This window comes from Cornus florida, unplaced genomic scaffold, assembly GCF_030987335.1.
Source record: "Cornus florida cultivar Cherokee Brave unplaced genomic scaffold, ASM3098733v1 CherokeeBrave_3.0.0_Hap2_Chr03, whole genome shotgun sequence".
In the NCBI taxonomy this organism is placed as follows: domain Eukaryota; kingdom Viridiplantae; phylum Streptophyta; class Magnoliopsida; order Cornales; family Cornaceae; genus Cornus; species Cornus florida.
Genome location: NW_026775573.1, coordinates 25,352,639 through 25,368,796, shown reverse-complemented (window position 1 = coordinate 25,368,796; position 16,158 = coordinate 25,352,639). Strand labels below are relative to the sequence as shown.

The 16,158-nt window shown below is 33.0% G+C and overlaps 1 pseudogene; it reads right to left on the bottom strand.

Annotated features, from left to right (window-relative positions):
• Nucleotides 1–30: 30 nt before the first annotated feature.
• Nucleotides 31–2,337, bottom strand: LOC132301305 (subtilisin-like protease SBT3; annotated as a pseudogene).
• Nucleotides 2,338–16,158: the final 13,821 nt, after the last annotated feature.

Sequence of the window (16,158 nt, the reverse complement as noted above, 5' to 3'; positions counted from 1 at the left end):
AGGATAAATATATGGTTGTGTACCTCTTGGTTAAGGTGCGTAGGCAGCAACAAAAGGACTTCTCACCATATGAGTTCCATTAACATCATTCCAGCTTAAATATCCATAATTTACTATGGAATCACTCTGTGGACTAGCATCTCCAACAGTTACCTCTATAGTAACATTGAACTCAGCTTTGCTATACTTTCCAGCGAAGGACACCACCGAGGGCTGCACAACAACTTCCATTCCTGACGGAGCCTTCACCACTGCATGATAAGTAGAGGGACTATCTACTACATTTGTTAACACCCGATTAAAGGTGTAGCTCATAGTGTTAGTGTTGTTGAGGATAACAATAAAGGATGGGTAATTAAGGTCAAGACTCACTTGATCACAACTGAAATTCGACCTGCTGGTGATGGTCTTAATCTGTTTGCTTGTGTAGTTCATTCTGCACAAGTAATTGATATAGTCCTGCACCTCTATATCATAAACAAGACCAGGATCCATGGCCTTTTCAGGGTTAATATGTCCTGCCCCAAAATCAAGAGGAGTCCCAGCGACTTTAGTAGTCATGTCAATGATGGGGCCATTGGCGTTATCAATCACATAAGCAGTAGTCATCATGGCTTATCGGATGGCAGCTGGGCTCCAATCCTTGTGGACCGCCTTTAAAAGCGCTGCTACACCAACTACATGGGGAGAAGCCATGGAAGTGCCAGAGAGGAGTACTGCAAGATCGGTAAGCAAATAGTTGTCTCCAATAGGTGCAATTCCTCTGTTGGGTGCCCATGCAGCTAAAATATTAACCCCGGGAGCCAAAATGTCAGGCTTTAGTATCCGTGGAGACCGAAGGTCTGGCCCTCGTGATGAGTACCATTGCACCATAGGGGCAGGTTTAGTACCCAACAACGTTATCTGGAACTTGATGCTGACAGTTGCATTCTCTGTTTTGATAAGGTAGTCTTTGACCAAATCTCCGTCTTTTGAGGTTACTGCCACAAATGGCAAATTGAAATCGCGTGGCCGAAGAAAATTTTGGAAGTCTGTACTAAAGATTGCTCCAACAGCTCCAGACCTTTCTATTTCAAACATATTGACTCCTGCATCTTCATTGATGAAATCACAGAATACAAACTTCCCTGCAACATCTTTTGGGTCAAGGGCATAGTCTTCGCAGAGTTCTTTGCTTCTATTCCCTTGGCCAAAGTATGTTGGATCCCCAGATACTAACAAGTCTAACGGGTAGAAAGATTTTCCTCTAACAGTGAGGTCCTCATCTCCAAGTATCACATCAGCTGCATAATCACGATCAATTGTCCCGGCATCAACAGTTGTGATCCAAGGAGCTCCATTCAGCATAGTGAAACCATGAGGACCATTGTTGCCAGCTGAACAAGACACAAAAATCCCTTTCTCCATGGCTGCAAAAGCTCCCACTGCAATAGGGTTTTCATCAAAAAGCATGAAATGAGTGAATCCCAATGACACTGACATGAGATCCACTCCGTCTGCTATGGCTTGGTCCATGCCGGCTAATGTATCTGAGGCAGAAACCTCGTTATTGCTATCGTCGTTGCTGAAAAGTACCTTGTACATGGCAAGCCGAGCTTTTGGTGCAACCCCCATTGCTGTTCCTTTTGCATAACCAAAGTAATTGGCACCTTGCACTGGGCTCCCAGCAGCAGTGGACGATGTGTGGGTCCCATGTCCAAAGTAGTTCCTCGGAGAGTCGTAGTCATCCGTTTTTGGTATGTTTAAGCCATATTGCTTCATCCCTTTACTGAAAGAGCGAGCTCCAATGAGTTTTCTGTTGCAATAAGAAGAGTTGAATTCTACCCCCGACTCACATGCCCTGCGCCATCTCTCTGGAACGGGGGGCATGCCATCATCTCTGAAACTCTCACTTTCAGGCCAAATGCCAGTATCAATTATACCAATAATCATGTCATCACCAAAATTTCCTTGAGACCACAAGCCAGCACTCTTTTTCAGGCCAATAAACTCTAGGGAATGTGTGGTGTGAAGCTCTCCGAAGGTCTCAGGATACGTGGCAATATGGCCCGACATCTTCTCTAGCTGATCCAGATGAGACCGAGATAGCACTGCACTGAAACCGTCCCACACAAGGTTGTTGGTGTAGAGATGGATTGGGAAAACGCCATGATCAGATGATGACAGGGATGAAAGTATCGACATGTACCAATTATCATGGTCTGAGAAGGGCGTCGGCATAGCTGATTTGTCCATGTGGATGATGTAGGTCCCACGATCACCCACCATGGAAGCTGACAAAGCAGTTGAAAGGAGAAGGAAGAGAGATAAGAGCTTGAAAGGAAGGTAGCACTCCATCGTTGCTGTGAAGTGACTGCAGTTCACAAGAAATCAGTACAATTACTAGTGTTTATATATAGGTCAGTTTGTTTAAATGTTAATGGGACAGCAAACTAGAAAATATTGCCAGTGTGGACATTTTCCATGCTAAATAATTAAACATACTCGATGAGACGTCAGAATAAGAAGAAGCAGTAGTGATTGGAGTTCTCCTGGCCTGTTGCTGTCAGAAGGCCAGCTTGCCGGCCAACGATACTCGTAGAATTGGTTGCTAGTTTCTTGTAATACCTCAGTGTAGTGTTGTAGCAGAATATATTCAGTGTAATGTTATAGCAGAATATATTACAGATTATGGAGTTAGATATAGTAGAGTCATTGTCGACTGTCAGAGCCAATCTATTTCTAATTGCCAAAAAACAAAAAAAACATAAAAACAAAAACATAAAAAGTCCAATAACTATTCTTATCATTCCTGACATCGAAGGGTTCAGTTCTCCTCCAACAACATACACCCTCATGAATTGACTTACAACTTGAAAAATAATTTGTGTGGTTTCTGCAAATTCATTAAGCTCCATATGTAATTTTAACTGTTTTTCTTAGAAACATTAGATTTAAGAATGCATTTCCCACCAAAGCCAAGTGTGGAGATGAATTACAATAACCAAACAGCTCAGGCAAACCAATTATGAACAACCATGTTTTAAATAGAGAGCAATTCGGAATTACCAGTCTTCAGTTTATGATCCCGAAGCTTCACCTTCAATTCAAGTAGATGTAAAAGCGAAGTTATTGCGGTTTCATTGAACATGCTACAATACAGACCACTCAATGAAAAATATTATGCATGTTAACGTACAGATGTATCTTTATTTGCAGATGATTAACTTACAGTGACTGATGAATGAGTATTACATGGAACTTTTGAGATTAAACTTCAAACCTATGTCGATCAGACACAAAAGAAAATAATTGTTACTACTACATTTTCCCATTAAAAAATGTCAAAAGATGTAGCTGGACAATTCTTCTAGCCGCCAGGAACTACTTTTGCTAACCGGTTCCTCGTCCAACAACTCCTCCGTTGCTGATATATTGCTTCAAAACAACCCAAGAAAATTCGACAAGAATAGCTCACAAGTATCTCCCTAAGCTTGTACTTGAAATGTAGGAGACTTTGGTCATCGATGTCACATTGAGCATCCATCCCCAGATCATACATCTCTTGTTGCCTTCTCTCATCATGTTCTACAACTATTCTTTCATCATCTGAAAACTCATCTGAATATCCACAGCCTGTAATAATATTAATTACATTCTCTTCCTGAACAAGCCCTTGGGCTGAAGATGCAGGAGTTAAAAGAAGCAACATGTCTATCCGGAACTTCATCCAAACCAGATAGAAGACGGTGTGATCTCATGGTTATAACTTATAACTACCATAGGAGAACTCCGTCTACATGGTGTTTCAAATTCCCACATCTATCTCCATCTCTAATGTGTCGATAATAGTGTCAAGGCTACGCGTGGATTGCCGCAAAAAATCCCACATCTATCTCCAAACTTCACCCAGTCATCACTTCAATCATAGCAACCAATCAAACTCCACAACTGTTTCAGGGCTTTTAAAGAACAAATTTAGAAAATCAAAAGCAACATCAGATTAAGGAATCCACGGGAAAAAAGAAGAAGGAGGAGAAGAACAAACTTGTAAAAACACACACAAAAGAAATTAAGATGCTTTAGCCGTGCCACATCACATAGCCGTCACTATTGTTCAGCTCAAGAATCAAAGAATGGAGAGTGACATCTGCATTGAGTTTGTTGTAGAGCACTAAGCAGATCTGTTTCTTTGTCAAGCTATTTGTCCCAAACCAAGCAGATCAATGTTGAGGAAAAACTGAAAAAGTGGGTTGTGCTGGGGAATAATTAAGGGATTTTTACTAATACATGGGTGTAAGGTTAAAATACTACAATATAATGAGGTCAAAACCTTGAGTTATCAAGAAAATGGGGGGACCACACAAACTTTTTCTTAAAAATGGAAGGACCACACAATTATTTCTATAAAATGAACTTAAATTCTATTTGGGACTACACAACAATCTATTTTACTATAATGACCCAAACTATATTTTATTATAACATACAAGCCTTAAAACATGTAATAAGCTTACGGAAAAATCCTTGAACAAACTTTTTGATATTTTTCTTACTAAATTAAAATTTCACAGTAGATTATTATGGATTTATAGACTTTTTTAGACAAAAGATCTTATATATAAATTAAATTTAATGAAACAGTATAGGCTCTGATACCAAAATTAAGTTCAATCTAACCAGATAGAAGCATGCAAATAATATAGAGATAAAATTAACAATTAAATCAAAGAAATGACCGCCGAACCTGATAATGCTCTGATAACACCCGGCAAGAATGGGTCAACAAGCCAACAGTTCGAGTCAACTCACAGAAGAAATTGTTAAATTAAAACTAACGCTGCTTGTACTGGTTGGATTCAAGAAAATTCTAGGATCTACACTGTCTGGCTAAATAAAATCTATATATTTGATCTTTTTGTAGACCGAAGTCTTTTTCCCAAAAGTTCTTAATATACTAAATAGGGATAAGAAAGTTTTGAATAAGAGCAAAGTTTTGAATAAGAGCAAACTGGATGATTTATTTCATACGAAATATATACATGGATACACACTGTTTATACATGGATACACTCGCACATAATATTTTACAGAACGAGAACACTCTGAAAGAAAGCACACTAGAAAACTATAGTTGAAGGCTGGAATGCTTGATGGCTCAACTTGATTGCTCTAAAACTCGATGATCTTTGCTTGAGCATAGAGGCTCATTTTATAGGAAAAGTGGGAGATGAATCTACGGTTGAGATTGCAGTTGCTGCATAGATGGTTGAGATGTAAGATGCTTTAGAGATAAGATGGCTTGAATTATTGCTGAACTATTGATGTCTGCTTCTGGAGAGTCTTATCAACTTTTACTATTGAGAATCTGCTTTTGGTGGATTTGTTTTTAACTGTACACTGTTACAAATCTGCTTTTTCTTGGATGCTCTTTGCAATTATTAGAAATCTAACATATTGGACAAACTTCTGTCGGAATTGCTATCTGGTGGGCTGTCATTTCTGCAGGCCACATATGCATCAGTGTTGCTTGGTGAACTAGTTTCTTCATTTCTGTAGGCGAGTTCGAACTGTTCAAGTAACATTTTTTCTTCATTTATTATTTCTTCAACTTCTGGAGATATCTCAATTTATGGGGGAGATCTGATGACATAGGGAATTATGGATTTGATGAAAATTTTCATGTTTATATTATGGTCGTAAAATCTGAAACAAGGGTTGTAGCTTGAGTTAACCTGATGATAGGCTTTACAATACACCAAATGGTTAAAGGTAGCTGGTTCTATATCATTACGAAAGTTATTTACAAAATCGATATGTCGTGTAAGAACTCGAACTTCTATGGGATCAGAATGAATGTAAATTTGATTTTGTCTCAGAATTATAGCTCAATCTTTTACCCATTCTAGAAGAGTACTGTGGATTTGAAGGAGAATTGGACTTTCTATCATGAAATTATGGGTTAGTTTTTGTTCGAAGGCAATGGCTTGGTTTAATCGATTGGGAAAGTTACCTAAAGAGTTTAGATATTCTAATGGCATGTCTTTTGGTATGGAAATGTTGTTGACCATTCCTAATTCTAAGAGTTTGCTTAAGTAATAGGTGGTAGTTATTGTAGAGAAACAGGTTTTTCTGGTTATTTCAATAGGATAGAAGAAAATAATGTCTACGTCTAATAAGATGATGGTAGGTATGTAGTTGCCAGTTTGTATAAATCGTAAGAAATAATAATGATATCAAGTTCCTTTGGGTGGACGGTTATTTCTGAGGTAGTTTTGGATGTCAACCCATTCTTTGAAACCATTAAACTTAGCTTCTTCAAGGATAAGTTCTTTGATGTCATCAAGGAAGAGCTCAACTTGTTGTCTTAGGATTTCTCTATAAGTTGGAGAGAAAATAGGTAATAACTTAGCATACTTGGTTTGTACCTGCAGAAATTGAACTTTCTGAAGATTTTCATCTTCATTAGTCCTTTGCTCAGAAATGGTTAGTTCTGTGGGATTTTCTGTTGTTTTTTTATAAGCTAGATTTAACTTTTTAAAATGAGATATAAGCTTCTTATGTTCTTGTTGTAGAGTATGATATGCTTTGTTAGATGCTACAAAATATTCACTTAAAATATTTAAATTTCTAATGAGAGTTCTATCGGGATTATTTTTCGAAAACCAAATATTATCTAAAATAAGTTTTTGGTCAGGAAAAAGATTATGTCTAGCGTGGAATGTTGAGCTGAGTTTTGGATAATCAAAAGAGGATTAGAGATGCCTGGTATAAGGCTATAGCTGTTGTTGTTATTTGATTCCATCCTTGCAAAATTCAACAATCAATTAGTAATCGAGATAGAATATCTGCTAAATAATTTTCTTTTCCTTTGATATGTTCAAATATAGGTTTAAAACCTCTTCTAGTAATACAGTCAATAAAGGAAATCCATCTTTTTGCAAACATCAGCTGTTGCTTTGCTTTGTTTGCAAATTTGACGATGTTATCACAATCTGTTCTTATAAGAAATTCTTTATCAAAGAATATCTGGAATTTTTCAATAGAGTTAGTTATTCCTAAAATTTTTAAATCTGTAGAAGGTAAAGTAGATTATGCTTTATTAAAAGTTCCACTAGCATGACGACAAATTTGTTCTTCGTCTCGAAAAGATTCTTTTGTAGGTCTTTGAAGAAGTAAACCTACCCATCCTTAAGCTGATGCATCTGTTTGAATTATTTTATAACTATTTTCAAGTGGGAGTTGTAAGGGTTCTAACTGAGTGACTAAAGCTTTAATTTTCTTAACTAATTCTATGTCTTGAATATTAAAATATTTTTGACCATTTTTACCTAATTTTGAGTACAATGGTCTTACTAATTGTCCTAACTTTGGGATAAAATTGCGACCGTAATTTAATAATCCTAAAAATGCTTATAGTAACTTGGTTTCTTCTAATTTATCCAAAAAATCTAAAATCTTCTAAACAATATGTGGTTGTAACTCTACTTTTCCATCCTTTATGTATAAACCTAAGAATTCAATATCTTATTTTTCTAATATCATATTTTTACTACTTATGATGAGTCCTTGTATTATAAATTCGTTTGATATAATTTCAAGATGTTTTCTATACTCTTTTTTAGTTTGACTGAAGACTAGAATACCGTCTATGTAAACACAACAGAATTTTGAATGTTTATTAAATATAGTATCCATTTTTCGTTGGAACTCTTATGGTTCATTTTTTAATCCAAAGGGCATAACAAACCTTTCATAATGTCCTTCAGGACATGTGAACGCAGTCTATTCAATGGATTCTTCAGCCATACGGATTTGCCAAAATCCTGATTTGTAGTCAAATTTAGAAAACCATTTTCTATCTTATATTCGATTTATTAAGACATCTTTGTTAGGAATTTTATAGTTGTCATCATAAGTATTATCATTTAATCTTTTATAATTGATAACCATACGAGCTTTTCCTCTTTTTATTTCAGCATAATTTCTGACCATAAAAGCTGGACTCCTATGTCTACTATTGTTTTTTCTTATTACTTTTAGCAATAAAAGTTCTTTGATTTGTTTTTGGAATTCTTCTCGATCATCTAGGGTATGAAGATTATCTTGTGTTTTTATAGTTATGAAAGGATTTATTATATTTAATTTGGCTTCGATTTTATTTTTATACCAGTGTTTCTAGGGATCTTCTTCTAAAATCTTAGTGGTTTCAGCTAATCGTAAAAGATTGTCTATGTTTAATTTGAGGTTTTTTAATATAGCTTTATTATTAAGGAAAATATTTGGTTCATCTAAATGACTAAGAAATATTAATGCTTCAGAAACATCTTCTAAAAATTCAGTTATATCAAATAAATTTTCTTCTGTAGTTTCATCGGTCATAGGTAAAGTATTGACATAAGTAATAGCTCCTTTTTCTTTTTGAGGAATATAAAGATCTCTAGATGAAATAAAGGTTCATTTCTTAAAAAACTGTAAACTCATAGGGGTATACATGAATCCTCCAGTAAGTGAGCTTATAAAATTTAATCCTAAAATAAAATTATAAGTACTGGGAATATTATTAACTACGTAGGTTTGTGGTAAAACAAATTTTTCACTATTAATTAATATAGGAACATTCTGAACACAATGAGTTATTGGTAATTTTTTATTATTATATCGACTCATATTAACATTATAATTTAACTTTATTAATGCTTCCTCTGGTACTAAATATTTTTGAATTATGCTTTTAGATGCTTTAGTATCTAACATAGTTAAAGTTTGAACTACTCTTTCTTTAAATTCTAATGTTACCGGAAATTGAATTAGACTCAAGGGTTTATATATTGAATTTATGGATTCAACTAATGTATTTTCTAGGGTATTTTTATATTTTAAATAACAGTCTTGACATAACAATGTTTTACAACGGTCTCTACAATAATGTCCTTCCTTAATAGAAGAGTTACATTGCTAACAATTGTAAGTTGAGAAATGAAAATTAACGAAATCGTAATGACATGAGGGATTGCTTATAGTATAAATAAAATCTTCTATAAAATGAAGTCCTTGTTCAAGATCCTCATCATAATTGAATTCGTTATCAATGCTTTTTATACTATATATGCTTTCATTATCGTCGTCGGAATCATAAACACTTTTTAATTCATATAATTCTTCCATTTGTTCCTCAATATCCTCAAGTATGTTGATTTTTTCTTGTATTTGCTTGATAGGGTTTTCTTTATATCGATAAGGGCAATTTGGTCTTATATGACCTGGATCTCCACAAATAAAACGTTTGCAACTTCGTTCCCTTGTGGGTAAGGTATTAATTTTGCTGTCTTTATTATATTTATTATCTTTTTTATCTTTAATTATTTTTCATTTTTTATACCAAGGTTGCTTTCTAAATAGTTTGTGGTTGCTTTTAAAATTTTTAAAATATGGTTTTTTTATTATTATATTTTTTATAGGTTCTACTTTTCCATAATTTGTATTTTTTTGGTTTATTTCGTTTAAAGGTTTTCAAAGGTATACAACCATATTGTGGCGAAAAGTCTAATTGTTTACATACATTAAAAAAATTGTTTCTTAATTTATTCAGATTCTTTACGTTGTCAGCATTCCTTTTTTAATATGTTATATACATAGTTAACTCTATCTCCTATAGTTAATCTATTTCTTCGAGGATTCTCTAACCTTTTTTCCCCAATCTTAGTTCATACGTTTCCTGGTAATTTCTGAAGATATCTATCGAGTAAGGTTATGTCTCTGGTTTTTCCTGTAGCGGCGAAATATTCAAAAAACTTATTCGTATAATCTTTTATGTATCTAAAATCACAAATTTGTAATAACTCTAAATTACGTAAGGCTTCATTTTGCTTTATTTGAGTTTCTTCTAGTAATTTGTCTTCACCTAACAATACCCTTTTGATTAAATTGATAAAGGTTTGGATTGTAAAATTATCTTTTAAGAGGCGTAATCATTAGCATAAGTAACTTTATAAGATTGCCACCATTTCGGAATTGTGCCTCTTAATAGGGTTTCACAATAAGTTAATGCTTGTGTCCTATTATCGAATTGAGTTAAAATAGCTATTATAATACATTCTTGTTCCCAATCGTCAATTACTCTTACCCAATCTTGGGGATCGTGTCGTGATATGTCTAATATAGTTCCTGCGTCGTGTGCTGGGATATTATCGTAACGTTTACGATGTGGTGTCAACGTGTATATATCTAGTATGTTTTTGTTTTCAACATATGTTTTTTGTGTAGGTTGCAATCTTTGTCTAGTGCTATAGTCATCATTTGTCTTATTAGTACTACTAGTTGCGTTATGCATTTCTTGGTCTACTGATTTTGTAGGTTTAGAGGTGGATATTTCTGGTTCTTTTCCTTCCTTAAATTCTACCTGTTCTACTACATTTAACTCTTCTTTTAAAGTGTTAAGTTCGTGTTTTGTGTAGAAGGATTCAAACCCTACTTTTAGTATATTTCTCTTAATATCATCATTATTTCCTTCTCCTAAATAAATGTTTTCTATGAGTTGATAATTTGGCTCAGGATATTTTTCTTTCAAATCTTCTAGCTCAAGATTATCAAAATCATATATTATTTTATCTAGAATTTCATCTTCTAATCTATCATAAAGGACATTTATTTCTTCAGGAGATTCTATTTCTATTAATGTAGTTAAAAAGTCTTATTCGGTATCATCTACTAAATTATCTTATCTTTTATAATTACTAAACCTTATACTAGCTTCTTTACTATTTTTTACATATATCATATTACTTTTGGGGATCTTTTTAGTTGTAATAGTAAGATTAGGAAATTCCCATTCTGTTCCTTCATGGGTAATACTGCTTACTTTTCTAGTTTCTATCATCTGGACATATTTACTACTAAAAGGTTTAACTATTTCACTGAATTGGGCTTTAAATTTTAAATTATATTGATTAACTGCCTTTCCCATAAATAAAGTATTAACTAATAGGTTTTTAAATTGTCCTGTCATATTGTTTCCTTTTGCGGATATAGCTATTTGAATATGTTTACTGAATTCTCTAGTGGTCATCTTGTAATTGGGGATACATCCTACAATGGCTGCGTTGGCTGCTGGATCTATTTTAGCGCTAGCTATTTGTGCTTGTTGATGGTTATTCCATCGATCATCATAAATATAAGCAAGTGCTCTAGTTCCTACTTCCGCTCTGTTTAATCCTACAAATCCTATCAGTATGACACCTAATGCATAAGTTCTAAATTATCATCATTTAACTATTGGCAAGCTTCGGGTGTTATAAGGTCTAAAATAACTTGGTTGTTAACTGTACCTTTTCATCTCTGGCTAAGATGATTATATATCTTATTCTGGAAATTTAGTAAATTATTGGAATAAAGGTTGACTTTATTTTTTACCTTTTTTATTCCTTGTTCTATATATTTTTTAGCATTATGCTCATTATCATATAAATCTTCTACTCTCATTATTTTTTTGGCTTTTCTAAGGATAATGGCCATTGTCAATGTGGTTGTAATAAATTTATACGCTTGGCTGTTATAGGCGAGAACGGATTGGTTGATAGTTTTAAATCTTTTATTTTATCTGATAAGTCAGATAATTCTTTAGAAGATTCTCTAGGAATACTTTTTTGTATTACTTCTAATTTTTCTTCAAGTTTATTAACTTTTTCAGATAACTGGAGTAGTAACTGGATTCAAAAGTTATTTTGTCTAATATTTATATTAGTTGATTGTATGTCTGTTTTAAAACTTGTAAATCTTACTGGGCTTTTGTCAATTTTCTTGAGTTCGGCTAAAACTGTTAGATAATTAGGATTATTAGTGCTCATAAAACTATTGTAATAGCCTTTGAATATCTGTTTTAAGAGATTTTAAATAGTCGATAATTATTTTTTGATTTTCAGAAATATTTTTAATATCGCTACTTATATCCTTTATGGCAACTAAATTTTTTTTGTTATCTAAATTATTTGGACTAAAATTTTGTGCTACTTATTCTTTAATATAATCAAGATTTTCTCTTAGTCATTTTATAGAGTTATCTAAATTATTAAATTCTATTATACTCATAAACCTAACTAAAATCTTTGCTGTCTAACTTCTAAAATATTCTGTATTAGAATAATTTTAGATCTAAGTTCTTTTATTCTTCGTTGTAGGCTGCGCGTTGTGTCTCCTAATTCGTGTGCGATGTAACAGTTCTTAAGTGCTATTTGACAAAATTCTAAAGCTTGCACAAGTTGTTTTTTGGGTAAGTAGTGCATAAAATAAACTTTAGGGGTAGGAATTTAATTTTATCTTACTAAAGGGTTCAAATAAAGAGTCTTGACTTTTAATTCATGATATGGTAAATATGCAAACTACGTTCATGAATTGGTAATATATTTTTGTTACTACCACTTTTCTGTAAAATTCCTAATAATTAACTCCCTTCAACTTGGGGTGGCAATACGTGTTCGCAGGTCATAATTGTGTTGTGTCGACTTAAGGGTATTATACTAAACAGCTTAACTCGAACACGACCTATTTAATAATCGTGTCAGGAACTTTCAATGCTAACCTGACCAATTTATTAAACGGGTTACATATGTAACCCGTTTAATGACCTATTTACAAATATATATATATATATATATATATATATATATATATATATATTGTCCAAGTATTGACACTAGAGGGGGGTGAATAAAGTCTATGGCAAATAATAGCCAATTTTCAGATTTGTAAATTCTACTTAAAACCTTCTAACAATTATGCAATAATCAATATATAGGCATAAACAATTAATAACATAAATGTAAAGGAGATAAGGGAAAAGAGATTTGAAAACAGTCACATGACGATTTTAGCGAGGTTTGGAAACTCCTAATTATTGGCTCAAGACCCCTCTCGAGACTTTCCAATCCACTATGGCACCTCCTTACGGGTGGAAAGCAAACCTTTATATGAAACAACTCCTTACTTCACTTTGCTAAGAGACAACCTCTCTTAGTCTTCCTTTGGGTCACACCAACCCTTACAAATTGAAGATAGCTTGTTTCTTCTTCCTTGGGCCACACCAGCCCTTACAAATGAAGATCAGATTTGTTACATACAAATATATCTCTTAAAGATTGATATGCAAATATTAGCTCGCAACTTTTAGCTCACTTTAGAGTATATATATGAATAGATTGAAACTTAATACTCTATGAATGATATGGGATGAGAAAGTATGATATGAATGAAGAACAAAAGCTCTTATGATGCTAGAAGATGTCTCTCAAGTGTAGCAACCTTAAATCCCAAAGTCCCCTTACTTTATTTATAGAGTTTCTGTAGCTAATTCAAAATTAAAGCCATTGTGCACGCGATTCAAGGCAAAATAGCCGTTCAGATTTGAATCTACACAGGTTTGGTCAACTGAAATGAAACATCATTATGTTTCGGTCATCCGAAATGGTTTAAGGTTGGCCATTATTCTTTATTTCGGTAGACCGAAATAATTTTTCTTTTGTTTCGGTCGTCCGAAACACCTTTCCCCTTTGTTCAAAACTTTCTGTTAGAATCGGCTCGTCCGATTCTTTTGCTCCTTTACTTCGGTTGTCTGAAATGATTTGCCTATGCATTTCGGTCTGCCAAAATGAAACTGTAACTTCAGAAATTTTGTTCTAAGTTTAACAGATGAGACAGCTTTTCTACAAGACATCTGTACATACCTTATTTCCATTGAAAACATTTAAGTAAATCTCTTTATATGTCCATTTACTTTAAGTTTACAATGTAAATAAGGAATTACCCCCCATTTGGATTCAATAAAAAATACTAGAAAATTGAAATCCAACTAAATCAAAATGTAGAAATTCAGTTTTAGTATAAATTTGGATTTCCGACAGTTTTGGTAAAAATGAATCCTTATGTAGACCAATGTAAACTTGGTCAAAAATTCTGATAAAACCAGTTTAGGCTAGTTTAAGTATAAAGAGTTATTACTGCGAAAAATTATTTTCAAATAATTATTATTTCAAAAATCCATTTTTCACACTTAGCTAAAAACACAGTTTTTCATGACGCGCATTCTGGGGTTCTAATGTCCGTTACCAACTCATGGTAATGAAGGCTTCTCATGCCTTAATTGTTGACTAATATGAATTATATGATTGATGTGCATGGTCTTAGTATTTCTAGCACAAGTGATGAGTTATTTCAAAGCTTATGCAAGCTTGAAGTAACTCACTCTTTAGCAATGACTTCATGTACAATTATATATGAATGAAGTACATAGTTTATTGCTAATAATTATAGGAGCATATGAATGATGATATGATATTCATGGTCCTATAGAGATGAGCTTCAAATGGATTCATAAATACTTTGACAATGAATCCTAAACACTCACCAACCTATCTACCCCTTTCTTCGTGCTTTGTCCATGATCCTGTAGGCTTTCAGGTAGACTTGCTTTCTTCCTTTCTTTGAGTTGCTTTCTTACTCATTGTAGTCAAAGCTACCATTGAATGGACTTTGCATTTGGTTCCTTGCAACTTCATGTTCCTTTTGTCTCCTCTGTTTTCCATAGATATGATCTTGAGTAATAGAATACTTGGAATTGACTTTATGATCTTCATTGAGGTCATCATTTGAATGTGAATAGTCTATAACACTCAATGTAAACATTAGTCCTTAAACACCATTAATGGTTTGTTATCATCAAAACCTCTAGATTGTCTTTGGATGAAATCCTTAAAGTCAACAATCTCCCCAATTTTGATGATGACAAAACATTGATGTGTTCATAAGCAAGTGGAGTAGCATTTGAAAAATACTCCCCCTATCAAAGTGCATTTACTGAACATAATGTTATAAAATAGCATGCTTGTACATTCTTCATGAATTTTAGACATTTATATGCATACAAGATCATTTTAAGCTTTAAGATATTTCTATAAATCTCCCCCTGTCAACATGTTTTCATTAAAAGACAACATGCTTTCATTAAAAGATATATATCATTCATTTAACATGTAAGCACAATGAGATAATGATATATATATAACATCAAACATTTGATTCACATCACACATATTTCTCCCCTTTTGTCATCTCAAAAAGGTGGGAGACCTAGATAACTTCATTTAACATTTATCATTAAGCATAGTGAAGTAATAGCATCAAGAATTGGCAATATAGTAGTAATAACTATAATATGCTTTAGAGTGCAACATATAATCAATTATATCATAAGATACCAATTTCATTAATAACATGAGTTCAATAGATCATAAAGGTTCATGGTATATACAAAAGTATACATAAAACATAAACCAATGATGAAATATAAACTCAATTAGATGAAAGTATACATAATAAACTATAACAAAAAAAATGAAGCATGAATTAGAATAAGCCGAAAGGCAAAAACCTTTGTAGTGGCAAATCTAAAAAGTTAAGTGTGCTTCAATCTTAATATATTTTTCCCATTTGATATTTTTAAGAAGAAGGGAAAATTAATCAAAATCATAAAAGCTTATTAGAATGAATATGATGATCAAGAAGTCATTTTGTAGCATGCTTGACAATTTCCAAAATAAGTCAATTAAGCATAACAAGTCATGTAATAAACATTCATAAGAGATTATCAATAATCTCTCCCTATGAGTATGCTTCCATTTATATCATATATCAAGTATTGGATATATTCTAGATAATGTAATGATATATGGAATGAGTCATTGATGCCAATGATCTTCTTTTTATAAGCATATGATTGAATGATCATAGTCACATGTGGCATGTAAAGCACAAGGCATATGGAAGTAGTGTTACTATGCTAGTTATATGCAATGAATTTCCAATAATGCAAAAGCATCTTTTCTTTGACATATATGATTAGAGATAATTGGCTATATGAGTTTTCATGTGGATGAACTTAATATTTCTCTTATTTATATTTCTCAAGAGGTGATGTCGAAGCATCTCATGAAGTGTATAGAAAAATGTCTTGATACCAAAATTTCTTCCTTAAGAGATGTGGTGAGATATTGGCTATATGATATTCAATGTGGATGAACTTAATATCACTTTTACACACATTCTCTGAGAAATGATGTAGAAACATCACATGAAATTCTAAAGTGCTGAAAATGAAAACATCAAGATAGAGTGGCACTTGATATCATA